Genomic DNA, 27,994 nt, shown 5'->3' on the forward strand with positions numbered 1-27,994 from the left:
GGACACCATATATCTCCTCTCTTGGGGGAGTTTTATGGCCAGAAAGAAGAGAGAAAGTTGGCACTGACGTGGGTCTGCAAAGACAACTTACTGAAATCACAGTCATCTCCTATTAGTTTACTCCTCCATATTCACCTTCCTGGTTTGACACCTCCACAAGCTCAAGTTCATTTTCCTTTATCCTGTCACTCCGCTACAATTTTATTGTTCTTTGTTAAGATACTATATAAGTTGCAGGGTGCTTGGTGGCTCCTTCGGTTTAGTGTCTGACTCTTGATTTTGGCTCAGGCCATGATCTCGGGGTTGTGAGATTGAGCCCCCTGTTGGGTTCTGTGCTGGGCATGGGACCTGCTTAGGATGCTCTCTCTCGGGGTGCCTGGGTGGCTCAGTGGGTTAAAGCCTCTGCCTTTGGCTCAGGTCATGGTCCTAGGGTCCTGGGATCGAGCCCCTCATCGGGCTCTCTGCTCAGCAGGGAACCTGCTTCCTCCTCTCTCTCTGCCTGCTTCTCTGCCTACTTGTGATCTCTCTCTCTCTGTCAAATAAATAAATAAAATAAAATAAAAGGATGCTCTCTCTCCCTCTGTCCCTCCCCCGACTCTTAAATTTTAAAAACATGCTCTATAAGCTCCAAGTTTTAACCATCCCTTTGAGTTACTCATCATCAGGTGCCCTCCCCTTCTGTCTTCTGTCAGTCTAATTCCCAGGGCCCCAACAAGAGAAATTTTTTTCTCCTTCCCTACATTCTCAATATTAATAGTCAACTTGAAAAAGCAGGATGCAAATGAGTTTATTCTGTTTGGTAGATTGTATTTCTGTTCCCAAATTATTCATGCCCTTTTCTGAAAAAATTTTACATACCCCCTCCCACTGCCACGTGATTTTCAGAACACATTCCATTGATGGCAGGCTTAGCCACCTGACATGGTTTGTGAGTTGAAAGGCTCTTTACTACTTCCTAGCTGATGCTTTAAGAACCATAGCTTTCCACTTTTCTTTTCCATCTTCCTAATAGATGCTTTTGCTTCCACTTAAATCCCAGAATAAAGAAGGCATATAGAGCAGAATCTTAGCAAATCTGCAGCTGAGCTGACATAAGCAGAAAATACACCTTTGGGATTACAAGCTTCTGGGATTTGAGGATGTTGTTTGTTACTGTAGCATGACCTACCTATGTACTTCCTTTTCACAAAATCACACCCGTGCTGTATGTAAAAACCTTCTGCTGAACTTTGCATCCCCCATTTTCTCCTTCAGGATTCACCATTCTTCTTGTTGAAACCGTTCTTTTGGTAAAAGTCTATGATTACTAAAATTTCTGAGTTCTTGCATACTTGAAGATGTGTTTATTCTACTCTTATTCTGGAATAATAGTCTCACTGGGCAGAGAAATTTACATTCACCATCATTTTATTTCACCATTTTGAAGATTTCATCCTACTGTCTCTTAGCATCTGCTGTTACATAAGAGAAAGTCTGGTATCAATCTGATTCTTGTTTCTCGGTACATAATCCCTCCTCCCTCTTTGATAACTTTGATAAATTTCCCTTTGTTGTTTTCAAGTGTGGCTCTGAGGTTTTTTAAGTCTATTTTCTCCCTCATTTTATGTATTCGGAGAAGGAGGAGGAGGTTTTAGCATCTGTTCCACCTGCTGTCTTGACCCAGAACTTGGCTTCTGTATTCCTGGGAGAGGACTTGCTTTAATGACATGTGCTCATCATTTTGAATTGTCCATTTTGTCTAATGTTGCAAAAGCCTGATGCCCCTCAGCCTCCTGAGGAAGCTTTCAGAACTATTTGGATTTACCTCGAGTGTTATTAATAAACTTCTGTGTTTTTGTAGTTCTGTGTCTTTTTTTAGGGTTTCCGCCTCCCTCTTCCACTTCGTCCTGATGCCCGTCCATCCACAGCAATCTTCTGCAGGTTGCTTGGCCTCCTCCCTGCTCCCCAGCCACCTCAGATTCATTTCTTCTGCTTTGTTGTGCAGAGCAATTGTGTTCTCGCTAGCTCTGGCCTCCAAACTCAGCTTGCAACTCCACTTTGAAAACCCATAGGATTATTCATGTGCTCTAGTCCACAGTGGGAGATATCTTCTGACTCTTTTTCTTTTTTCTACCAGTTCAGCAAACAGAAAGAAATGGTACAGAAATGTATTTCTTTATTGATATAAACCATACGACTGTATTAGTGAGAATCGTGTCTGACGCCTAATAATAACGACCCAAATTAAAGGGCTTAATCTAATAAAAGTTTTTTCGGTGATTCCACTTAAATGAACTTGATAGGTTAAGATTCGCAGGCAGTTTGAGGCTAGCACTGTGGCTCTTTGGTCTTCAGGGACCCTAGCACTTCCTCTTTTTCTGTTTGGCCTTCCTTCACATAATGTTTTCAAACTCCTTGCCCCTTCATGGTTACAAGATTGTTGCTAGATTGCCAGCCATCACAGCCACATTCCAGTCCAGACAAAGAAAAAGGTGAGAAGGGCAAAAAGGTATGCTCCCCACCTGAGTCATCCCCCTCCCAGAAGTTCCCAGACACCCCACCTCTTCCACTTATATTTCATTGGCCATCCCTAGCTACAAGGTCAATAGAATATATCGCCATTATGCCATCACTTTCGGTTGCTCTTCACTATACATTAGCTTACTTCCAGGTTCTCAATTATATTCTAGTTAGATGGAGTATGATTCAATATTTAAAATAGATATACATGTTTTGATTTTCATGGCCCTTGGCTATTTTCAAAGATCAAATCAATAGCTATAAAATGGATAAAACATTAAGTGTCAAAGTCATCGACTGTACCAACCTTGAAATACCATCCAGGGAGCACAGTAGAATTGGCAGAATTAACTCACACAATTGCTGGTTAATTCAGTTCCATGTTTACTGGGTGGTTTCAGTGCTGGCTAGGTGCCAGTTACCTGTGGAGGGTACTGGGAACAATCAACGTGGTCCTGTCTTCGAGGGGTTCCAATTTCACTGACTCACAGGTGCCTGGAGGCAGGGGGAAGCCACCAAATGGTTTTACCCAAGGAAGAGATGTGATCACATCTGTATTTCTGAAAGATAGTTCACACTAAGTAGGAGGAACAGGAAGAGAAAAGACACTTGAGGCAGAGAATTTCACTCTGGAGGCCAAATATCGTTCTGCATCGCTGTGCATTTTTTTGTTGTTGTTATTCTTAAAATTTTTATTTTCTTGAGTAATCTCTAAATCCAACACGGGGCTCAAACCCATAAACCTGAGATCAAGAGTTGCAAGCTCTACCAAGTGAGCCAGCCAGGTGCTTCTACATCGCTGGGCCTTTTTTGTCTAATAACCACAGCTTGCCTTCTCTGCCATGTAACTTGTGTATCCCCAAATTCTCATTATCCCTATCTTTACATTTTTCTCCCCTTAAACTTTCTTTAAAAAAAAAAAAAAGATTTTATTTATTTATTTGACAGACAGGCAGAGGGGGAAGCAGGCTCCCCACTGAGCAGAGAACCCAATGTGGGGCTCGATTCCAGGACTTGAGATCATGACCTGAGCTGAAGGCAGAGGCTTAACCCACTGAGCCACCCAGGTGCCCCTCACCTTAATCTTTCAATTCCATGCCTACTCTCCTGGAAGCCCAGGGATAGTCAGTTTGACTTCCTGGAGTTAAGAGTCAACAGCCTTCATTCCTTCATGCTCCACACATTTCCTGAGCTTGTACTATGGTCTGAGCTCTGGACCAGCGTTGCAAAGGTGGAGCAGACTCCATTGTTGCCATCAAGGCAGGGACAAATTATTTTGGCTTCTCTTTATGCTTATGAGCATTAAGAATCTAGAGCTAATTTTAGCTGGAAAAGGGGGAGAGATGAAAAGGGCAGAGCAAGAATCAGAACAAACATGAGCAGTGTGGACCCGAGAACAGTGAGATCTGGAGGGCACATTTGTCCTCAGGGCCTAGTGGTAGTTTCCCCTAACCCCAGACTGCCCCCTCCCCTTCCTTTTCCCCTTCCTCCTCCACTTCCTCCTCCTCCTGTCACCTCACAGCCAAGCTTGGCTTCCATTCAAACTTTCCGGAAATCCCCTACCCAATTTCCAGCTTTTGAAACAATGGCTCTCAGGAGACTATCCCCATTGTCCTTGGAACTAGAACAATGAGAGAGTAGAGCCTCCTCCTTGGCTTCAGGCTACATCCCTGCTCCCAGCCTTCCCCGCCAAAGTAAAAGCTTCCTCGACTCTCCAATCACTGTTCCCATCTGTCTAGAGGCCGGAAGTTGGGGGACGTCGGTGGAAAAAGCACTTTCTATTAACTGCTTCTGAAACCCAAAGTGAGCCCCAACCTCTAAGTATACCTGGGGCCTGCCCTCCCAGGCTAGAACGAAGACGGAACCTCTCCACAGGACTGCAGTGGGACACCCGAATGTGCTAAGGGTGGGCAGAAAAGCTCAGGGCTTGATTCCTGTATTTTCTCAATCTCTTTTGATGCCTTGGTTTCCCCCTGCCATGGCGGTAAGAGAGCCAGAGGCCATTCTGTAGGGATAGGCCGTCTGTTTCTTTGTCACCACAGGGCTACTCTTCCACTCCCAACTCTGACCCTAGGAGACCCCTGTCCCCTTCCTTGCCCAGTTCTGCCAAAAGGGCTGTTAGATGGGGGAGGGGGTGCAGGCGGGCTTCTCTTGCACCATCCTGGCGCCTGAATGGATCGGGTTACTGGAGGCAGTCTGGATTTGAATGTGCAAATAAACAGAAGTGGCTTTGATCCGCCAGGCTGAGAGGGAGGGAGAAGAAAACTGAGTGCCCTGGTCAGAGAAGTGCATGCTGGGCACTTGAAAGAGGGTTTGGGGGATGCGGAGCGTGAGTTGCCCCTATTCCTTTGACTAGACAGAAAACCTATTTAAAAAAAAAAAAAAAAAAAAGGAGATCCAGAAAGAAGCAGGAACACACTTCAGGCATCGCAGACTTCCTCTGCGGACCAAATACTCCATGGGCCCTTTCTTGATCTTCCAGGAGGGGAGTGGTAGCCCGGACCCCACCCTCCTTCAGAGCTGCCTCGCCTTTGGGACCCATTGGGTGCTGCTGGGAGAGGGAGAGAGGGAAGGGCAGTGTGGTTGTGTGAGATTCAGGGTGGGACCATAGGTTGAGAGGGGGTAGGGCCTATTGTGTCCCTGGGCACCAATCCACAGCCACAGGCAGGCTTCGAGAGGGAGAGACATAGGAGGGAATGGGAGAGCACAAAGGGAGCGAGGAATGAAATGGTAAGTAAAGGCAAACAAAAGTGAACCGGGGGAGACAAAAGCTGGGAACAATATTCCCCAGGCAATAGGCTCGGGAACAATAGGGACACTGACAGCCCCACAAAGACACCAGTGTCTCCAAGTAGACGTTATCTCAGGCAGTGGTTGGCAGCCCCGCTCTGGCTGTAGCTATTTTCAGTGCCGCTTTTGTGCCATGCTGAACAATATTCCTTGCATGGCTGCTGATAGAAAGATGAGAAGGTTTCTGTTTGATTCTCCTCTTCCTTCCCTCCCCCTTCCCCCTTTCCCCACCCCCACCAGCTCCAGCCATTCTGAGCTCAAGTCACTGGCCTGGTTAGGGGTATGTGTGTGTGTGTGCGCACGCGCGCGTGTGTGCACGTGTGCACGTGTGCAGGTATGTGGTGTGTGTGTGTGTGTGTGTGTGTGTTCGTTGGAAGGGGACCAAGAGACCCAGCAGGGAGGGTCTCTATCAGGCCTTCCAGGGGCTCTCAGTCTCCCTAGGACCTCCTTGGAAGGAAGAAAGAGGAGGTTAGGACTGGGCAAGTAGGGGCTGGAGAACTAGGTGTATGAGGATTGTTTAGGGAAGTGGATTCTGACTTCACCAACAGTCACAAGACAAGCGAGAGCTATTTATTGTGAACAGATCTGCTCAGCAAGTGTTTTGCCTGTTGTGGGTGGCTCTTCATTTAATAGCCAAAGCCATAAAGGATCCTACCCAGCCCCCTGCCCCCTTCCTCCAAGAAGCGTTGCTTTCTTCCATCTCGGTATATAGTTTTAGCAGTTCCTTGACTAGCTCCCAACTCCCCCTGCATCCCAACACATCTGCCGCTCCCAGTTGAACCTAAAGATCAGGGTAACTTGTCCTAGACTGAGAAAAGACTGTTGGGTAGCACGGGCCCTTTTATAGGTCCAATGGCCATTCCCATCAGGGCACCTGTGACCCCAGTGGTAGCCATTCCCCACCAAGTACCTCTACCATTTTCCTTCCTAGAAGAACTCTGACCCTAGACTACTGGTTCAGAACTGTCCTATCTCAGGGCCACCTTGTGCATGATGCTGTTTCACTCTTAGTTTTCTCGGGGTCATAACCCACTACAGCTGCCCCCATGGATTAAGGAAGAGCCAACCCTACACTTTTTCATCTCACTGATCTTTTTGTTATTGTTCAGATTCTTCTATTGAGGCTATTTTTTTAGGTGGCTCAACTACTACATTTCAGGTGTGTGACTTCTATAAGAAAATTGAGAACAAACTTCTTAATAAGACATTGATATAAAAATTCCAGGGAGAGTGGGGCGCCTGGTTGGCCGGGTTAAGCCTCTGCCTTCAGCTTGGGTCATGGTCTCAGGGTCCTGAGATCGGGCCCCACATCGGTCTCTATGCTCAGCGGGGAGCCTGCTTCCCTCTCTCTCTCTGCCTGCCTCTCTGCCTACTTGTGTTCTCTGTCTGTCAAATAAATAAATAAATAAATAAATAAATAAATTTTAGAACCAAAAAAAAAAAAAAAAAAAAAAAAAAAACCCCACAAAGTGTTGTCCCTGGACCAGCAGACTTAGCAGAATTAGCATCCCCTGGGAATTTGTTAGAAATGTGTAATCCCAGGCTCTACCCTCCTATACAGCTTTTCCCTCTCTGCCTCCCCATGCTCCTGCCCATTTCATGACAGTATTGCCAATCATAGACCCAACCATTCAGAAGGCATCAGCAAGAAGATCTGTGTAGAGATGAACTCACCACCTGTGGCAATAGCCTATACCATCGTTGGAATCAAATCAAATTGAACACAATTACAATGACTTTCCAAAGACTTATGAGTGGGACCTTGCACTTAGCGTATTGTCATTTAAGGCATGTTGAGAGAAAGCTTTAAATCACCCATTATAACGTCCCTGGGTGTTCGCTGTGATGGGTAATTTTATGGGTCAAGTTGACTGGGACAAGGATACCCAGACAGTTGGTCAAACATTATTCTGGATATGTCTGTGAAAGTATTTCTAAATGAGATTAACATTTGAATTGGTAGACTGAGTAAAGCAGCTAGCTGCCCCTAATGTGGGTGAGCCTTATCTAATCAACTAGAACAAAAAAGGCTGGCCTAGAGGAAGTTTTGTCTGCCTGATTGATGAGCGGAGACATCAGTCTTCTGTCTTTGGAGTCAAACTGAAACATCAGCTCTTCTTGGGTCTTAAGCTTGCTAGCTTTTGGAGTGAAATTCACAACATTGGCTCTCCCTGTTCTCAGGCCTTCAGACTTGGATTGGTACTATATCATCAGCTCTCCTGGGTCTCCAGCTTGCTGACTGTGGATCTTGGGACCTATAACCATGTGAGCCAATTCTTATGATAAATCTCCTTGTATTTGTGGTGCTGTTTCTCTAGAGAACCCTGACTAATACAGATTTTGGTACTAAGAAGTGGGAGTGCTGCTAACAAATACCCAAACATGTGGAAGTGGGTTTAGAACTGGAAGCTCAGCAAAGGCTGGCAGATTTTTTACCTGCCTAATGATAGGAGAGAAGGAGAGGGCTCTAGGCCTACACTGGGTGGACTAAAAGGTTCTGGAAGGGCCTCAGAGCACCAGACACAGAATCTCATTATTCTTCCAAAGTGGTAACATCTCTTCCTCTCTTCTGATGCCCTTGGTGCAAAGTAGTGGGGAAGGGGAGGAAGGGTGGTCAGGAGGCTGCTGCCTACCCTACAACTCCAAGCCATTCCCAGGCAGGGATGGGCACTCAAGGCTCTTACGGTTATACCAATTCAAAACTCTTCTCTTGGACTGAAAGATTTTCCTGCTATTATTCTGACAATGGTGCTATCTTCCCAGTTGGGGGGCAGGGCACGGCAGGTGCGGGATGTTATCAACGAACAGAGTCAAAATTTTACAATTACAATGAAATTTCTTTTTCCCAGAGGTTAAAACAAGACAAAACAAAACAAAGTACCTTTGTTGGTGTTTACTTATAAAAAGCTTTACTCACGTGGTTGTTTTAATCCTAATATGTTCAATTTCATCAGCTTCTATTAAGATCATCATGACTCCCAAGCTCAACCAATCTATACAAATGTATAAACCATTGCAGGGTTTATTTGACTGTCATTCCTTATCAAACCAGTCCATTCTCTCCAGTGAAATAAATCGCAGTGTAATTTCTGATCTGTGGGCAATGTCTGGGGGGAGGGGAGAGTATCTGGGGCTGGCAACCTACTGACCAGCCAAACTGGAAAATCAGCTTTTTACAAGTTTCCTCCTGACTCCTCCCCAGCCCATTTATCTCAGATTATCCTTCACCTCCACTCCCCAGATTAGGGGAAGGCAGAGGAGAGAAAAAATATTATGGTTTGGGATAGAATACCATTGAGCATATTTGTAATTAGTTCTGAGTTCTCAGCAGCAGAGGACAGGGATGGAGGTATTATTGTGCTTTTTCAACACTCAGCAAGCAGCAGCCGCCACAGTGGCAGCTTTGTTCTTGCTCTCCTAAACCACAAGGTACAGCCGTTGGACAAGACTGGGATACCAAGAGCCTTAAATGATCTCCCACCACTTCGGCATCTTCTTGTGTGTCTCCTGACATAAGGTAATCATCATCCACCAGCTACCTCTGCTCTGTGGGAAGGTCCCCTGGCCAATACAATATATATCATTCATAAGAGGGTGTGAGCATCAAGGATGGGACCATTTTCTAGAGTCCAAGAATATAAGACCCAGGCAGCTAGTGCTGGGCCATGGCTCAGAGCTCCCAAGGAAGTTTGACAAAGTAGATATTACGTTATTGCAGACATGACCTGTGATGGGGAGTTGGGGAGCCTACTCACAGAATGCGAACAAAGGGTAGCAGAATATGCAACCCAAAAATGTGCTACTATATTGAGCTGAAGGCAACTGAGAAGCAGCAGACACAAGAAAAGCTCTCATAATCCCCTTATTTACCTAAAAGTAGGACATAAATCTGTAAAGGTGTCCCCCATTCCTGCTCTACCAGGAAGAACAGAGGCCAATCCCTGGAGACAACTCTAGACCCTTACCAGCCCAGAGCTGGCACCAGAGAAATCTACTTAACAAACTTTAATGATTAACCCCTATCAGCCATTAGTTCTCTCATATATTTACCTTCCTACCAATTGCTGTCTTAGAGACTCCAGAGTCCTTTTCCTATGCAGATGGTCATGTTAGTGTTACTAAACTTCTGTTCTTCTCTTGTTAATCTGTCTTTTGTCAGTCTAATTTACAGAGACCAGCCAGGGAACCTAATATGAATGAAGGAGAAACAGCTTTCCCTCCCCTATGTTAGGGAAATGCAAGAGTCTCTGGGTGGGTCAGCAAGGTGGGAGGTGGGGGTGACCCCCTGAAAAAGAGCCTTCTGGGTTGTGGAAATTGAAGAAGGGCTTTCAGCTTTTGCTGATGAATATGTAATACACATGTAAAATACCTGTAAAGTTGAGCTCTCATTTTAGAGTTAATAATGCAGGGTTTTGATTGTCTGTCTTGCCATAGACCCTAATTAGACCCCTAGAATGAGATGTAGCATTATGTACTAACTGTACCACTCCCTGGCCCCACTTTCTCCCCCAACCTGAGGCATACTTGCAAGCAGGGGGATCATAGTCTTTCTTTTAAGGAGTCATTTCCAGTTGGCACACAAAAAGTTTACAGAGAGGCACCTGGATGGCTCAGTCAAAAGAGCACACGTTTGAACCCCACACTGAGTGTAGAGATTACTTAAATAAACTTAAAAGAAAGAAAGAAAGTTAGTTCACAGAGACTGCCCTCTGAATGAAGCCTCTGGAATGAGCAATCATGTGGCCCAACCCATTTTTGCTTCTTAAGTCTATGCCCCTTCAGTGAGGCACCAAAGTCACCCCACTCCTTTCCCCAATGCCTAACGTTCAGTACCTAGATCACGCTCATCACCCATCCCCTGGCTCTGCCTGCTGAGAAATGTAATCTCAACCCATCCCTCACTTTTCAGGAGGCATTAATTTAGGCTGTGCTTGTGCACTTGGTGTCCAATATCAAGAGCAACTTGCCTTCTAGGTAAGATGTTTTAAGTGCCCAGTCAAAATTATCCTTTGTTTCTTCAAAAGTCTGTTCAAGGGGCACCTGGGTGACTCAGTGGGTTAAGCCTCTGCCTTCAGCTCAGGTCATGATCTCTGGATCCTGGGATCCAGCCCCCCAGTTGGGCCCTCGGCTCAGTGGGAAGCCTGCTTCCTCCTCTCTCTGCTTCCCTCTCTGCCTACTTGTGATCTCTGCCTGTCAAAAAAAAAAAAAAAAGTCTGTTCAAAACTCAGGCAACCCTAGGATTAAGTTTCTGATCAAACCAGCCAAGCTGTGGTCATTGAACACTGCCCCTTTCTTGGGACTCATTACATACTTAGAACATTCATCTTTGCTCTCAGACTTTGGTTTCTCTTACTCATTCTTGGTCTGAGTTTTCTCCATAAGTGACCTTACTGCTTTCATTAGGCATCAGGCTATGAGACGAAAAAGGCCTCACATAGCCCTGCCTGGGGATTAAATCAACAAAGAGTTTTTCCAATATCCATTATATGCAATACACAATTCTAGGGTTAGTACTGGAAGATGAGCAAAAAGATGCAAAGATCTGGAGGCTACCCCTGCCCTCAAGTAGTTTACCCCTAGCTGGAGAGAGACACATAATCATATGTAGAGTGAACTGATAGGAGGTTCCAAGATGACAGTAAGATAGAATTGAGAAGGAAGGGTAAGAATGTTCAAAGAAGATAAAGTCAACACAGGTAATAAAAGAGTCAAGGGAAAGAAAATAAGGCTTGAAGTAAAGGTGGAATTCGTTGGGGGGGCGGGAGGAGAAAGAATGACCTTAGAAAATGATATCAACAAAGATACGGTTGGTTCTCTATGAGGCTTGTTTTGAAAACATGAATCTCTTCCAATCTGATTCAGACATTAGGGAGCAATTTGAACATAATGTGATTTTTGCATTTTGCTTATGCTTGATTTTGCCCTGGAAAACATCAGGTGGAGAAAAATGCACCCAGCTGAACCATGCAGGGTAGGAACACACACAATGTACCCAAGCACAACCCTCAAGTGTATACCCATACCTGAGTTCACAGTGTTACAGTATAGTCTATGTGCTGCTGAAGTGAGCACAGTTCGCAGAGTCATCGACCATACCCGTCTATACCTAGTGTTAGAATTTTCTTTCCAGTCTCAGATAACCCCCTGCTTCCACCACTTCACAGTAACCCAGAAGTTTTGCCCCTTCCGACACCCACTTCCATGCGCAAAATTCAAGTCTGTTTCAGGCTACAGTGCTATATTTATTGTAGTGTTTACATATTTCTCAACGATTTAACATGTATAAACTGTGCTACGATTTTATTAGGCTCTTGTCTTTTGTTGTTACTAACAAAGTGTTTGAGTATTGTGACCGCTAACCCTGTTTTTCCCATAAGCCCCTGGTTTTCATTGCACGGCTTTGGCATAGTGTGGTTATTTTTAGTAGCATATGTTGTGTTATAGCAGAACTGACTGTACGGGTTTTGGTAATAAAAATAATAATTGAGAAAATGTGAACAAATCATTAGGATTATAACTGCATTGATTTTATTTTATCTATTTATTTTTTAAGATTTTATTTATTTATTTGACAGAGAGATCACAAGTAGACAGAGAGGCAGGCAGAGAGAGTGGGGGAAGCAGGCTCCCTGCTGAGCAGAGAGCCCGATGCCAGGCTCGATCTCAGGATGCTGAGATCATGACCTGAGCTGAAGGCAGAGGCTTAACCCACTGAGCCACCCAGGCGCCCCTGATTTTATTTTTTAAAAAGATATTATTTATTTATTTTTGCGAGACAGAGAAAGAGCGAGCAAGCACTAGCACATATGGGGGAGGGGCAAAGAGAGAAGCAAACCCCCCACTGAGCAGGAAGCCCAATACAGCTGGATCCCATTACCCCTGGATCATGACCTGAGCTGAAGGCAGACCCTTAACCGACTGAGCCACCCAGGCGCTCATAACTGCATTATGCAGGAGAATTTCAGACAGAAAGCTGATGTCAGATTCATTCAGTCTTTTAGGTATGCAGCTGACAAATATTTGTTGAGTGCCTACTATATGCCAGACTCTGTTCCAGGTGTTGTACTTATGGCAGTGAAGGAAAGGGACAAAAATTACCTGCCCGCCGGGAGTTCACATCCTAGTTGAGGAGAGAGACAAACACAAGGTAAATAAATAAAATATGTAGTATGTTAGATAGCAATCAATGCTAAGACGAAAAAAATAAAACAGTTGATAGAATGTCTTATTTATATATTATTGGTTATTATTAATATATAATATTTATTTAAAAATTAAAAAGTGGATATAGAGTCTTAGGGGCTAGGTTTGGCTATAGTATCAGTATTATTTACTGCTGCATAACAAACTATCTCCAACCTTAACAGCCCAAGACAATAAACATTTACTATCTCATACAGTTTCGGAGGGTAGGAAAGTCAAGAGTAGCTTAACTGGAGTGGTTCTGGCTCAGAATCTTTCATGAAATCACAGTCAAGGGACAGGCTATCAGCTTCCATGCTCCACTCACATGGCTCTTGGCAAGAAGCCTCAGTTCCATGCCTCGCTCCGTCTGACTGCTTGTGACGTGGCAGCTTGCTTCACCTAGCGACAACAATTCAAGAGAGAGAGAGATTGCATGCCCAGGTGGAAGTTGCAGGCTTTTATAACCCAACCTCAGAACTTCTGCTACCACACAAACCAACCCAAGAGCAATGTGGAAGGGGACACCAGGAGCACAGGAGTAAGAGTATGAAGATATGATCACTAGAGGCTGTTTTGGAGGCTGTCCTCATTAAGAACTTGACCTCTGGGGCGCCTGAGTGGCTCAGTGGGTTAAAGCCTCTGCCTTCGGCTCAGGTCATGATCCCAGGGTACTGGGATCAAGCTCCACATCAGGTTCCCTGTTTAGTGGGGGGCCTGTTTCTCCCTCTCTCTCTACCTGCCTCTCTGCCTACTTGTGATCTCTCTCTCTCTCTCTGCCAAATAAATAAAATCTTAAAAAAAAAAAAAGAACGTGAGCTTTGAGGTGCCAGGGTGGCTCAGTCAGTTAAGCATCTACCCTAGGATCAGGTCCCATGTTGGGCTCTCTTCTCCGCTCTTCCTCTGCTGCTCTCTCTCTGTCAAATAAATAAGTGAAATCTTGAAAGAAAGGGAGAAAGAAAGAGAAAGAAAGAAAGAAAAAGATAACCTTTGGATAAGGCTTGAAGGAAGTGAGGGAGGCAGCCACTAAGATATCTGGGAGAAGATCATTCTATGTAGGTGAAGCAGTGTGAGCACTCATGGTTGATGTGTTGGAAGGAAGCAGAGTGAGTGAGAGGGAGAGGGAGAGAAGATGTCAAAGAGGTGACAGATAGGAAAGGGGGGTGCTTTCATCTTTACCCTGAGTGACATAGGAGTTTTGAGTAGAGAAGTGATAATGATCTGACTTAGGATTGAACAGACTATATCCTGTTGCCATTTTGAGTACAGACCAAAGGGAAGCAAGAACAGGAGCAAGAAAATAAGTTAGGAAGTGAGAGAGGGCGGTAAGAAGTGATGTTTAGGAGGTGAGAGGTGATGGTGGTCTAATTCTGGAAACATCTCGAAGGTAGAATGCTCAGGATTTGCTAATGGATTGGCTGTGGGATGTAAGAGGAAAAGAAGCCAAAGATAACACTTTTTTTTTTTTTCATGTAAGTGGAATAATGGAGTTACCATTTGTCTATGTCTGGTAAGACTTAAAAAGGAGCTGTGCTAGGGTAAACACAGGAATTCAATTTCGGACATGTTAAATTTGAAATGCCTGTTAGACATCCAGGAGAGAGATGTTGGATAGATAACTGGATAATCAAGACTAGAATCCTGGCAAGAGGTTTAGGTTAGAGATGCAGGCGGAGGAATCATCAGAGACAGATGGCATGGAAAGTCCTGAGGTTGAATGAAATCCCTTAAGGAGTGAATACAGATAGAAAGCTGAGTACCCCAGAGTACTCCAGCATTTAGGGTAGAAGGTAGCAAAGAGGACTGTGAAAGAGGGGCCAGAGAAGTAGGAGTCAAGCTAGGGAGGCGTATATGAAGCCAAGTGAAGGTGTCCTTCAAGGAAGACTTGGAAGATGCTCTTTGTCAAATGCACTGGGAGAATGAGAAATGTCCCTGGGGTGTGGCACGTGGAGTTCATTTGCTCTCATGACCAGAGCAGTTTGGTGGAGTGGTGGAGGCAAAACCCTCACTGGAGTGCGTTGAAGATAGTACGAAAGGAGATAAATTGGTGACTGAGTAGTCTTTAGAATAATTTTGTGTGAAGGGAGGAAATAAGTTGGGGTCTTAACTGAAGGGGGAAATGGAATCAACAGATGCGCTTTTAAAGACTTAGTTATGGGGCGCCTGGGTGGCTCAACCAATTGAGCATCTGCCTTTGGCTCAGGTCATGATCCCAGAGTCCTGGGATCGAGTCCTGCATCAGGCTCCCTGCTCAGTGGGGAGTCTGCTTCTCCCTCTGCCGCTGCCCCTACTTGTTCTCTCTCTATGATAAGTAAATAAAGAAAATCTTTACAAAAAAAAAAAAAAAGACATTTATTTGAGAGAGAGCAGGGGGAGGGACAGAGAGAGAGAATCTTCAAGCAGACTCCCTGCTGACAGGAGAGCCTGATGTGGGGCTTTATCTCACAACCCTGTGATCAGGACCTGAACAGAAAATAAGAATCAGACACTTAACCGACTACACCACCCAGGCACCCCAAGAATGATTTTTTTTAATTATTATTAAAGATTTTTATTTATTTATTTGCCAGAGAGAGAGAGAGAGAGCCCAAGCAGGGGGAGCGGCAGGCAGAGGGAAAAGCAGGCTTTCGACTGAGCAGAGAGCCCCATGTGGACTCGATCCCAGGACCCCGGGATCATGACCTGAGCTGAAGATGGACTCTTTTTTTTTTTTTTTTTTAAGATTTTATTTATTTATTTGACAGAGAAAGATCACAAGTAGGCAGAGAGGCAGGCAGAGAGAGAGAGAGGAGGAAGCAGGCTCCCTGCTGAGCAGAGAGCCCAATGCGGGACTCGATCCCAGGACCCTGAGATCATGACCTGAGCTGAAGGCAGAGGGTTTAACCCACTGAGCCACCCAGGTGCCCTGAAGATGGACTCTTAACCAGCTGAGCCATCCAGGCGTCCCCCCAAGAAAAGGGTTTTTTTTTTGTTTGTTTTTTTTTTAAGATTTATTTATTTATTTGACAGAAATCACAAGTAGTCGGAGAGGCTGGCAGAGAGAGAGAGAGGGAAGAAGGCTCCCTGCTGAGCAGAGAGCCCGATGCGGGACTCGATCCCAGGACCCTGAGATCATGACCTGAGCCGAAGGCAGCGGCTTAACCCACTGAGCCACCCAGGCGCCCAAGAAAAGGTTTTTTAAAGACGGGAGATAACAGCATCATGTTGGTGTGCTATGGAAGTGACTAGAATGGAGACATGAATGAAACAGGAGAGACAGTGGGGGGAACAGCGCGGGCAGAATCCTGAGTAGGTGAGAGTCGATAGGAGCTATCGTGTGAGTGGAGGGCTTGTCTTCATCAAGGAGCACGGGGTCACCACACAGCTGGGGCAGTGGCGGAGTGTCATGGGCCCAGGAGCAGGGAGGTGGGTGAGAGCAGGGGTGAGACCTTCAGCGCTCAGAGTGAGGAGCAAGGAAGACGGTTGGAGTCTGGGAGGGAGGGAGGAAGAGATGTGAAAGCATTGTCCAGGAGAGCGGGAAATTTGGCATGTTCGCTGTGCAGCAGTAAGAGTCATGTGTGATACATGGCCATGGATTTAAAGTCAACCAGTCAGCGTAGCTGTGCATTGTTCCCAGCCATGGTCAGCTGCGTGGGAACAGGTGCAGACTGGGAGAAGAGGTTGGGTTTAAACAAAGTTGAGATTTGACAATCAGTAAGAGCTGTTCTGACTGTCCCGATTTCTGTTCTTGTGGCTCTGAGGACCACATGTGCTGGTTTGCCCAGGATCCTGGCAGTTTATGCCTGGTTTCCCAAGGTGATTAGTACTAGAGCTCCCTTTCACTTCCAAAACTGTTTTGATTTGGGTAACAAATGAAGTGATCTTTGTACCTAAAGCGACAGGAGCCTCTTCGGTTTTCAGTTTTCTCAATAGAGCGTTCATCATTGTTTGACTTTGAAAAAAACACCAAATAGATTGTAAATTCCTTGAGGTCAGTGTCATGTTTCATGCCTTCTGTCCCCCATAGCTCACATAACTTTCATCTGTGGCATTCTTATCTCTCGGTTAACCCAGCAAAACACAGATGACTCAGGACTAGAAGAGCTGTTGAGGATAATCCCAATTTTAGGCAAACACTCCTCAATCTCAAAACAAAGGAAGGGGATGGAGGCAGTTTATACTCCAAGAAGACCTTTTCATAATCCTGCTCAGGAGAGGGGAGCCTGGGTGGTTCAGTGGGTTGATGCCTCTGCCTTCCACTTGGGTCATGATACCAGGGTCCCGGGATCGAGACCCATATCGGGCTCTCTGCTCAGCAGGGAGCCTGCTTCCCCCTCTCTCTCTGCCTGCCTCTCTGCCCACTTGTGATCTCTGTCTGTCAAATAAATAAATAAAATCTTAAAAAAAAAAAAAAAAATCCTGCTCAGGAGAATTATGGGGGCAAAGTAGGTAAGAGTAGAAAGGAGGCCAGTCAAGACTGGGAACTATTCAAGGGGCAGGTTGACCTAAGGAAGGATTTCAAGCTCAAATGTTCTGGTTATCTGTTGCTGTGTAACGAATCACCCTAAAATTTAATGACTTAACACATCAGCAATAGTTTCACTCTCTCTCACTGTTTCTGTGGGTCAGGAATTTCCAAGGGGTTGGCTGGGCAGCTGTGGCTTGGGATCTCTTTTATGGTCGCAGTCAACTGGCTAGAGCTGGAACAATAGGGAATCTGGAAAGTTTGGGGACTGGTGAGACATCTTTCTGTCCTCATGTAGTCACAGAACCTTTCCCTGTGGTCTCCTGTTTGGGCTGATTTCAGGTAGCTCCTAGCTTGGTGGCTCAGGGTAATCAGACTGCTTCCATGGTGGCTGAAAATCTCCAAGATGTATGTCCTGGTGACTTAGCAGGGAGGTCCCAGACTTATTTCTGTCCTGAGTCTGCTCAGTGTCAAAGGAAGAGGGCACAAAAATCACTTCTCCATGGGAGAAGTGTCAGAGTCCCTGGACAAGGTCACATGGGATGGGCAATATTGTTTGGCCTATTTTTAGAAAATATAGTTGTGATACTAAGTTTGAGTTCTTCTACTTTACTTCCTTCCAAAGAGTCTTGCTTTTTTTGGTTACCTTTAGCCATTTTTGTGTTAAAGATCCTTCCCAAATGGAACTTCTTACCTACTTTCCCTTCCTGATATGTGGTGGTATGTGTAAAGGGTTTGCTCAACGTCCAAAGGGTTTAGAGGAGGACGGAGATTGTAGGCTGTAGCTCCTCAAAAAGAAGCTTGACAGTATGATGGGAACAAACTGGTCCGTTCCAGCAGTTCAAAAAAGCTATCAATATGACATCGCATGACACATTAGGTTTTATTGATGTGGAACAAATTACTGTACGTTTAGTGGCTTAACATAACACACAGGTGTTACTATTTCAGTGGCCCAGGAGTCTGGCACGTTCTAGACGGGTCCTCTGCTCATCGTGTCACAAGGCAGAAATCAATGTGTCAGCTGGTTTGTTTTCACCTGGAGTTCACATACGGGAAGGTCTGTTTCCAAGCTCCCTCACGTTCTTGGCCAAGTTCATTACCTTGTACTTGCCTGACTGGAGTCCTCGTGTCATTGTTAGCCGTTCGCTGGGGACTCTGGTCAGCATCTAGTCTCAGGCCTTGGCCATGGAGCCTTCACAGGCCATTTAAATAGAGTGGCCCAACCCATGAACACAGAAAGCAAACTGTGTGGTTGCCAAAGGACAGACAGTGGGGGGATGGGTAAGTTGGGGAAAGAGGAGTGGGAGGTACAGGCTTCCGGTTCTGGAATGAGTAAGTCCACGGGGATGAAAGGCACAGCACAGGCAATCTAGTGCATGGTATCGTCCCAGCGGTGTATGGCGACAGATGGCAGCTGCACTTGCGGTGGGCACGGCATGAAGTATAGAGCTGTGGAAACAACATGTTGTACACCTGAAATTGATGTCACGTTGTGTGCCAACTATGCTCATATATATCAATAAAAAAATATTTAGACGAATCGTTGCTCACTGTAAAAGTTTAACAAATGTCAGGTATCATTCAAAAAGGGAAACAAGACAAAAAGAAAGTTCAGCCACGATCAGCAAATAAGCAAACAAACACGGCAGCCTACCTCTTGAAGGCCAGCAGCAGAATCCCTGTCCTACGCCCCATCTCTGACTTCAGGGCAGGCCCTGTCATTTTTAAGGGCTCACGTAATTGGGTCAGGCCCATCGTGAATAAATTCCACTCCAATTAACTCAAGGTCAGCTGGGGCACCTGGGTGGCTCAGTCGGTCCAGCACCTGCCTCTGGCTCAGGGCATGATCCCAGGGTCCTGGGTTGGAGCCCCGCTTTGGGCTCTCTGCGCAGCAGGGAGCCTGCTTCTCCCTCTCCCTCTGTCTGCCGCTTCCCCTGTTTGTGCACCTGTACTCTCTTTCTGTCAAATAAATACATAAAATCTTACAAACAAAACAAAACAAACAAACAAACAAAAACAGAGGCACGTGGGTGGCTCAGCCATTAAGCTTCTGCCTTAGGCTCAGGTCGTGACCCCCAGGTCCTGAGATCAGGCCCTGAATCAGGCTCCCTGCTCAGCAGGAAGCCTGCTTCTCCCTCTCCCCCCTGCCCTGGCTTGTGTTCCCTCTCTGTCTCTTCTCTCTCTGTAAAATAAATAAATAAAATCTTTAAGAAAAAAAAAAAAAGATTTTATTTATTTATTTGGCAGAGATGACAAGTAGGCAGAGGGAGAGGGAGAAGCGGGCTCACCGCTGAGCAGGGAGACTGATATGGGGCTCGATCCCAGGACCCCGGGACCATGACCGGAGCCCAAGGCAGAGGTTTTAACCCACTGAGCCACCCAGGTGCCCCAATAAATAAAATCTTAAAAAAAAAAAAAATTAAAAACAAAACCAAAAACCGAAAAACTCAGAGTTAACTGATCTGGAATCTTTTTTTTTTCTTTAGATTTTATTTATTTATTTGACAGAGAGAGAAAGAGCACAAGCAGGCGGAGCAGCAGGGAGAGCAAGAGGGAGAAGCAGGTTCTCCGCTGAGCTGAGATCCCAACGGGGCTAGATGCCAGGACCCTGGGGTCATGACCTGAGCCGAAGGCATACACTTAACCGACTGAGCCACCCAGGCGTCCTCTAATTCTGGAACCTTAAATACATCTGCAGAATTCCTTCACATTGTCAGATAAATAATAAGCTCATCTGGGGAGTGAAATCCATCCAACGCACAATCCCACCGCACTCACGCACAGGGGACTGATTACAGGGTTACATATTCTGGGGATGGGACTCTCAGGAGCCATCACAACTTGATCTTGTGGGGAACTTCTGGATGGTGGGTCTTCTGTATTAATCAGGTTAAAGTTGTTGGAGCCAGGAAGGGATGTGGTATCCTTTTTTTTTTCTTTTTTTTTTTTTTTAGATTTTATTTATTTATTTGACAGAGAGAGATCACAAGTAGGCAGAGAGGCAGGCAGAGAGAGAGAGGAGGAAGCAGGCTCCCTGCTGAGCAGAGAGCCCGATGCGGGACTCGATCCCAGGACCCTGAGATCATGACCTGAGCCAAAGGCAGCGGCTTAACCCACTGAGCCACCCAGGTGCCCCGGGGATGTGGTATCCTTAAAGGGAGCTGGGGAAGTAAAGGAGAGGGAAGAACCCTCCCGCTTCCTTAGTTCGCTTCTGGTGTGGGTCTCGCAGAGCGCGGCTCACCCTAGCACTGTGCTTATGACTCCCAGTCAGTAAACTAACAGAAAAGAAGTTATTTTTTTTTTTTTTTTTTAAAGATTTTATTTATTTATTTGACAGAGAGAAATCACAAGTAGATAGAGAGGCAGGCAGAGAGAGAGAGAGGGAAGCAGGCTCCCTGCTGAGAGCCTGATGCGGGACTCGATCCCAGGACTCTGAGATCATGACCTGAGCCGAAAGCAGCGGCTTAACCCACTGAGCCACCCAGGCGCCCGAAAAGAAGTTATTTTTTAAAAAGCAATTAATAGGGCGCCTGGGTGGCTCAGTGGGTTAAGCCGCTGCCTTCGGCTCAGGTCATGATCTCAGGGTCCTGGGATCGAGTCCCGCATGGGGCTCTCTGCTCAGCAGGGAGCCTGCTTCCTCCTCTCTCTCTCTCTGCCTGCCTCTCCAACTACTTGTGATTTCTCTCTGTCAAATAAATAAATAAAATCTTTAAAAAAAAAAATAAATAAAATAAAATAAAAAGCAATTAATAAAAAGATAAAGAAAAAAAATCAAAATAAATGGAAAATTGAAACTGTAAAAAAAAACACGATAAAAAAGGCAACTATAAAGTTAAAAGTGATAAAGAGAAATGAAAAATATGATTGAGAACAAGCACTTTATTTATTTATTTATTTGACAGAGAGAGAGAGAGGCAGCAAGAGAGTGAACACAAGCAGGGGGAGTGGGAGAGGTTGAACAGACTTCCCAGGGAGCAGGGAGCCTGACGTGGGGCTCGTGGGACTGTGACCCGAAGCACCCCAAGAATGAGCACTTTATTTTTTTTTTAAGATTTTATTTATTTATTTGACAGAGCTAGACACAGTGAGAGAGGAACACAGCAGAGGGAGTGGGAGAGGGAGAAGCAGGCTCCCTACAGGGAGCCCGATGTAGGGCTCCATTCCAGGATCCCGGCATTACTACCCTAGCCGAAGGCAGACACTGAGCCACTCAGTGAGACCACTGAGCCACCCAGGCATCCCAAGAACAATCACTTTATTTTTTTTTTAAAGATTTTATTTATTTATTTGACAGAGATCACAAGTAGGCAGAGAGGCAGGCAGAGAGAGAGAGGAGGAAGCAGGCTCCCTGCTGAGCAGAGAGCCCGATGCAGGACTCGATCCCAGGACCCCGAGATCATGACCCGAGCCGAAGGCAGCGGCTTAACCCACTGAGCCACCCAGGCGCCCAGAACAAGCACTTTATTATTTTTTTTTTTAAGATTTTATTTATTTATTTGAGAGAGAGAGACAGTGAGAGAGAGAATGAGCGAGGAGAAGGTCAGAGGGAGAAGCAGACTCCCCATGGAGCTGGGAGCCCGATGCGGGACTCGATCCAGGGACTCCGGGATCATGACCTGAGCGGAAGGCAGTCATCCAACCAACTGAGCCACCCAGGTGTCCCCAGAACAAGCACTTTAAATGGAATAAAGGAAAGAGGTATAAAATAGCAAGAAAGACAAAGCATACTAAGAACAATTAAACTGGGGATGCCTAGGTGGCTCAGTCATTTAAATGCCTGCCTCTGGTTGGGGTGTGGTCTCAGGGTCCCGGGATCAAGCCCCGCATTGAGCTCCCTGCTCAGCAGCAAGTCTGCTTCTCCACCTGTGATCTCTCTCGCTTTCACGGTCTCTCAAATAAATAAATAAAATCTTTTTCCTTTCTTAAAGAACAATTAAACTGTGCCAATGATTAAAAGGACCCAATCACTTTTAAAAGCTAAAATAATAAAAGTAAATGAAACGTAAGAAGCAAGGAGGTAAGGAGCCATAGTAAATGTGTCTAAAGACGGAGCAACAAATTCAAAAGCCTAGCGACTTCATGCTAAGCTAGCCAGAATTCGCCGAGCAGAAGCAACCTTAAAATCCAACACTCGTATGTAATTCTCAACCAGGGCTCCTGATCCAAACCACAGAACACAGGCAAATTACTGGAGTGACTGTTTTCTCCATGCTTCCCCCAAATGGTACATAGTGCACAGAAAAGAAGTTAATTCCTGTACACAGTGGATGCCTGGAGAATTAGGCTTCATTCTCTCACCAAACTAGCTGATCTATGTCCAAAAGTATGCAGCCGAGACAGGATTGGTCAATCTGGCACACAGTTCTGTAATGTTTCTGAGAGACAAGTTGTAGGTGAGATGTGGAAACTGAAGTCAGACTCCTGGGACATTTTCTTCCTCAAGAGTTGCACAGTCACGTGGTAACTGAATGAAGCACAGAAGTCACTCTGGGTCATTTACTGAAAATAATAAGGCCATCAACAGATGTCTTGACTTAACCCAGAGGAATTCAGAGAGGTAGCAGAGGACATTCGTTTATTTGCTTCTACTCCATAAGCCTCCTGGCCAACGGCCCAGGGAGGACTTGTGATTGGTACCTTTTTTTTTGGGGGGGGGGGGTTACCTTTAAAAAAAAAATAAAATAAATAAGACTTTTCCAAATTCACATTGGGAAGGGCCAAAACTATCTTATAAGGGAGGACTAATGCCAGGGCAGCTCCCAGATGCTTCTTTCTTTTCTTCCCCTCCAGCATTGTATAAGTGATAAAACAAAAGGCTTGCCTGTTTCACCCAGTTGACCTCATCCTGGCCAAGGGACTCCTACAGTCCCACAGGCAGGACACCCCAGAAGGTAACTAGGGGCACAGCCTGCTAAGTTCTGCTTGACTTCTAAGCTGAATGGACATTGATAGTGCTTTCCTTAAAACACTTATTTTTCCTTGTGTATTAGTTACCTGTACTGTAACAAATTATACCAAAACGTTAGTCACCTAAAACAAAAAGTAGTTATCAGCTCAAGCTTTCTGACCTTCGGCTCAGGTCATGATCCCAGAGTCCTGGGATCGAGTCCTGCATCGGGCTCCCTGCTCAACAGTGTCTGTTTCTCCCTCTTCCTCTGCTGCTCTTTGTCAAATAAATAAATACAATCTTAAAAATATACATATTCCAGAGCATCTGAGCTGAGTAGGTTTAGTTCAGAATCTCCCATGAAGCTGTAGTCAGAATGTTGGTCAAGGCCACCGTCATCTGAAGGGTTGCATTGTGCTGGGGATTTACCGAGTGGCTCATTCACATTCATACGGTGTTTGGCAGGTGGCCACAGCGCTCTCAGGTTCTCAGCTGGAAGCCTCAGGCACTCATCATGTGGATATCTCCATAGGCTGTTTGTGTCCCCGCGATCTGGCATAACTTCCAGGGGAGGAACGGGGAGTCCTTTTATGACCTAGTCTCCAAATTTACACATTACCATTTTTGCTCAATTTTATTTCCGATAAGTGAATCATTATATCTAGCCCACCACGAAGAGTGGGAGAACCAGACTCCATCTTTTATTTTTATTACTTTTTTTTTTTTTTTTTAAGATTTACTTATTTTAGAGAAAGCACACTTAACAGAAGGAGAGGAGCAGGGAGAGAATCTCAAGCAGACTCCCTGCTGAGCACAGGTCTTCTTGCGGGGCTCCTTGGTGCTCCACGGTGCGGGGCTCCGTGGGGGGGCTCCCTCTCACTATCCTGAGATCATGACCAGAGCCAAAATCAAGAGTCCCACACCCAGCTGGCTGAGCCACCTAGATGCCTCTAGACTCCATCTTTTCAAGGAAGAAGTATTGTAGAGGAGGGGGAAACAAACAAACCCCTTTCCCTCTACCCTCTTAGGTTCATTACAGGGGCCCTGCAAATTAGACTGACAAAAGACAGATTAACAAGAGAAAAACAGCTTATTAACCCATGTAGAGCTCATACATGAGGGAGAAACAGTGAACAGTGATGAATTCAGGCTTCTAGCATCTTAACAAAGACCAGTAAATTTATAGAGAAATGGGAAGCCAAAGGAAAAGGGTTTTAGGCTTCCAAGAGCGGCAGACTGCGGGAAGGAACATATACCGGGACAGCGCCTGGAAGATAAGGGTTATTTCAGTGCGGGTTTGTTATGTAGATTCCTCTCTGGGCTGTCTCTGGGCTGATAAGAGTCTCTGGTGATTAGGAGCCTAAGCCTGCTTCTAGGCAAATAGTGGGGGAGGGCAGGAGCTTTTTTTTTTTTTTTTTTTTTTTCCCCTGGTGTTTGCTGTTTCTCAGTTGTCTTCCGCTCAAAATATTCCTTATGCCAAAACGGCATATTTGGGGATGGCATATTCTGATCCCCTACAGTATCAAAGAACCTGTGGACGTATTTTAAAGTGCTTGTCTTCTGCTGCAAGAAGAACAGGCCGGCTCTGGTTGTCTCTCTCTGCCTCTAACCACCCACCCTCAATGTGCGTCTATGGCTCTTTGTATTATTCCTGTTTCTTGAATACTGGGTTTCCCGGGCCTCTCTGTTCTTCTCCCTCCGCGTGTTTGATCTGGGCCACTCGATGCTCACATGCACCACCTTCCGGGCGGGTGATTCTCCAACCCGGGGTTGCCATGCGTTTCACGGGAGGGCCCTATGGTTTAGTGGTAAATGTTCTCTATTGCAAGTCTGCAGCTGTGTTGCTATCATGCAAAAAGCAACTGGGGACAATGTGTAAATGAATGGGCCTGACTGTGTTCCAATAATACTTTATTTGTACAGCTGGCTGTCAGTCTGCGGGCCATAATTTGCTGACCCTTTTTCTAACTTCTCTTGCTCTCGAAGACCCTTCTCCTGGGCTCCAGATAGATGCCCGCCTGGCCTTGCGGTGTTTCTTCTTGGATGCCTCTGAGGTAGCTCAGACCTCTCTCTTCCTGTACTGTACCCTCCATATGGAACCCTGCTTTCTCTTGTGTTCTCCATCTTGAAAGTGACCTTGCCATTTGGTCAGTTGCTGGAGTCTGAGAGTAGAGGGGATTCCGGCTCATCCTTCTCCCTCATCTCCCACAGCCTGTCAGTCAACTTTTAGTCCCCTTCCTAAAGTTAGCCCTTGGCTCCTCCTGCACTGCTCTCACTCACTTCAAGTTCTCATTGTGTCCTTCCCGAAGTACCACAAGAGCTTCCGTGAACCATGGCCTGCAAAGATGTCCACATCCTAATCCCCAGAGCCTGTGAATATGTCGCCTTGCATGGCATAAGGGACTTTGCAGAAGTGAGTCAATTAGGGCTCTTGAGATGGGAAGATTATCCCGGATTATCCAAGTTGACCTGATAGACTGACGAGGTTCCTTATAAGAGGAAGGCAAGAAGGTCAGACATGGACAGAATGTGCCGATGGAAGCAGACATTGGCAAGATGCCCTTTGAAGGAGGGGGAAGGGGCTACGACCCCAAGGATGCAGGTGGCTTCTGGAAGCTGGAAAAGACAAGGAAATGGATTTTGCACTCCAGCCTCCAGAAGGTACCAGCCCTGCCAGCGTCTTAGCTTCAGCCCGCAAGCCTGACTTTGGTCTTCCGGTCTCCAGAACTGTAGGATGATGCAGCTGTGTTGTTTTAGGCACCAGATGTGTGGTCACTTGTTACGGCAGCAATAGGAAATGAAGACACCTCCTCACCCTTCCTCCAATCTCACTCTACTCTCCACCCCGCCCCAAACACAAAATCTCATCTGACAGGTCCCTGTTCAAAACACTTCCTGCATCCTTAGGATAAATTCCCAGCTCCTTGCTGGACTCCTGCACGGGGTCCACAGCAGTTTCTGCCCCATAAATTCATATAATGAACTTCCAATCATGTTGTCCCTCCATTGGACAAAATGTTTTGTCTGTTTAGGACCTGTGTATCTTCCCTCTCCCCCCTGACTAAGGTCATCACTGAGTTCAGGTCCTCCGTTAGAGACGTGAAAGTCATTTTCCGATCACACCCCTCCCTGACCCACTTGATTGCTATGACTTGTGAACTCAGAGACCGCACATCTGTCTTGTTCAGCACTCTGCACCCAGCACCTTCCAGGACGGCCGGCTTACACCAGTGGGCAGTGATGACATCCGTGGATGAGTGGTGGGTCTAGGGAGACTTGCTGGAGGCGGTGGTGAGGGGCTCCAGCACTGTGTCGTCTCCCCTTGAGAACAATGGAGAAGAAGAGCCCACTTTTCTTCTGCACCGCAGAGAGACCCAGAGCCGGAGCCGACTCAGGAGCAGGTGGGAGTCTCAATTGCCCTCATTTCGCTTCCTGCTCGGCCTGGTGGGGAAGACGCCGGGAAGGGGAATGGGGCGTCACTGCCCTCCCGCTACAATTAGCTGAGGCTTTCATTCTTCTTCTACAAAGAGGAGAGCGCAAATCAAAGGGAGATAAAAGTGCAGGTCCCACAAAGGACATCGAGATGAGGGGGAAGGAAGGGAGGGTGGTGGGACAGAGAGGCAGAGGCAGAGAGAAAGCCCTGCGGCCCAAACAAAAGCCCAAAGCCCGCTGATCCCAAGGATCAGACAGTGGAGACGCAGGGACAGGAAGAGAGCAGACCGCGTGGGGATCAGCGGCCCCGTCAGCCAAGGAGGAGAGGGAGCGAAGGAAGATGAAACACCGGTGTGAATGGCCAGGGAAGAGGGTGGAGAGGGACCCCAAATGGAGTTGGGACAAAAGCATGAAAAGACAAAATTGCCACCATCCCACGGGCACTCCCCCCAGGGAAAGCAAAGAGGGGCTGGAGACAAAGGCGGGGAGAGGAAGGCAGAAAGGGAGGGGGCCCAGCCAACGGGCCTGTGCTGGAGACGGGGCCATGAGCTTGGGCCACTCAGCGGTGCGTTCTCCATGGGGCCAGCCGAGGCTCCGAGGGGGAAGGGGGAATCGGGGACTGGCCTATATTTGATGAGAGAATCCTACCTGAGCAGCTTCCTTGTATTTGAACTTCCTACAAATAGAATTGAAGAGATGAAGACACAAGAATCCTGTGGTCAGTGAGCCTTCCAACACGCATGCTCTTGTGTCTGGCTTCCTTCTCTCAACATCGTGCTGCCTGTGGTGTAGATGTCATTGTCGTTGCTGTATACTATTCCACGGTGTGAATAATATATGTATGTATACATAGCCATTCTTGTGCCTAGTGGAGGCTTTTCATCAGGTCTACAATCTCTTATCTGAACCCTTAGGACCAGATGTGTTTCAGAATTTTGGAAAGATGGTAAACAAAGATGTGAGGCACAAATACTGTGTTACACAACTCCATGTGCCTGTGTGCAGAAGTCCCCTCTGATCAGATGCACGAATGTTTCTACAAGGAAATGTATGAAGGCTCATCTTAGAAATAGCTTCATGTTAGGGTGGGTTTTGCCACCCTGATGAGTTCTGGCCAGATTGGGTTATGCCTCCAAATAAAAGATGGCATTTTTGGTTTTCAGGGCTTTTGTTGTTTCAGAATTCAGAACATGGTGTGGCAGACCCATCGGGTACTCATTCCCAATAAAATTAGCTTCAGGAAACCCTGGCAGAACGAGGGGTTCAATACCATGATATGGGGATCAGCAAAAATCAGAAACAAAGGTCCAACAGTGTGTAAGCCATGAGACGCTATCCAGAAGGATGTTGAAGTCGGCTGAATTCAGGCTCAAACCCTGCTGTGTGAGAAAGAGGAGACTCCTGTGTACTTCTGGAAGATTTACTCCCTGATTGCCCCATCCCATCTGAACACTGTAAACCTTTTTTGTTTTTATAACCTCAGCTCCTAATCTTAAAATTGTTGATTATATTTTTTGTATCATTTTAAAGCTCATTTATTTCTTTCATCCTTTTCATCCGTGGGTCCTCTAGTTCTGTTTTACTTATCTTGATTATTCCTTATCTCTCTTTTGTCCTTTATAATTTTATATTGCATTCTTTTAGCTCATCTTATCTTCCTGTTTTTATTGTTATTGTGCAGTTTTGTAGTGACTGACAAAAGACCCGGTAGTTTGGAGGAGGAAGCGGGTCTTCGGTTCCTCCACCCGCCCCCCCCC

General features: G+C 46.1%; 1 long non-coding RNA gene across 1 annotated transcript; it reads left to right on the plus strand.

Moving 5' to 3' along the window:
- The first annotated feature begins 7,469 nt into the window (after positions 1-7,469).
- On the plus strand, positions 7,470-27,701 carry LOC131814750 (uncharacterized). Its single transcript, XR_009347433.1, has 3 exons — positions 7,470-7,554; positions 8,719-8,806; positions 25,994-27,701. It is a non-coding gene; the product is annotated as an uncharacterized LOC131814750 (long non-coding RNA).
- The last annotated feature ends 293 nt before the right edge of the window (positions 27,702-27,994 follow it).

This window comes from Mustela lutreola, chromosome 14 (assembly GCF_030435805.1).
Source record: "Mustela lutreola isolate mMusLut2 chromosome 14, mMusLut2.pri, whole genome shotgun sequence".
Lineage (NCBI taxonomy): Eukaryota > Metazoa > Chordata > Mammalia > Carnivora > Mustelidae > Mustela > Mustela lutreola.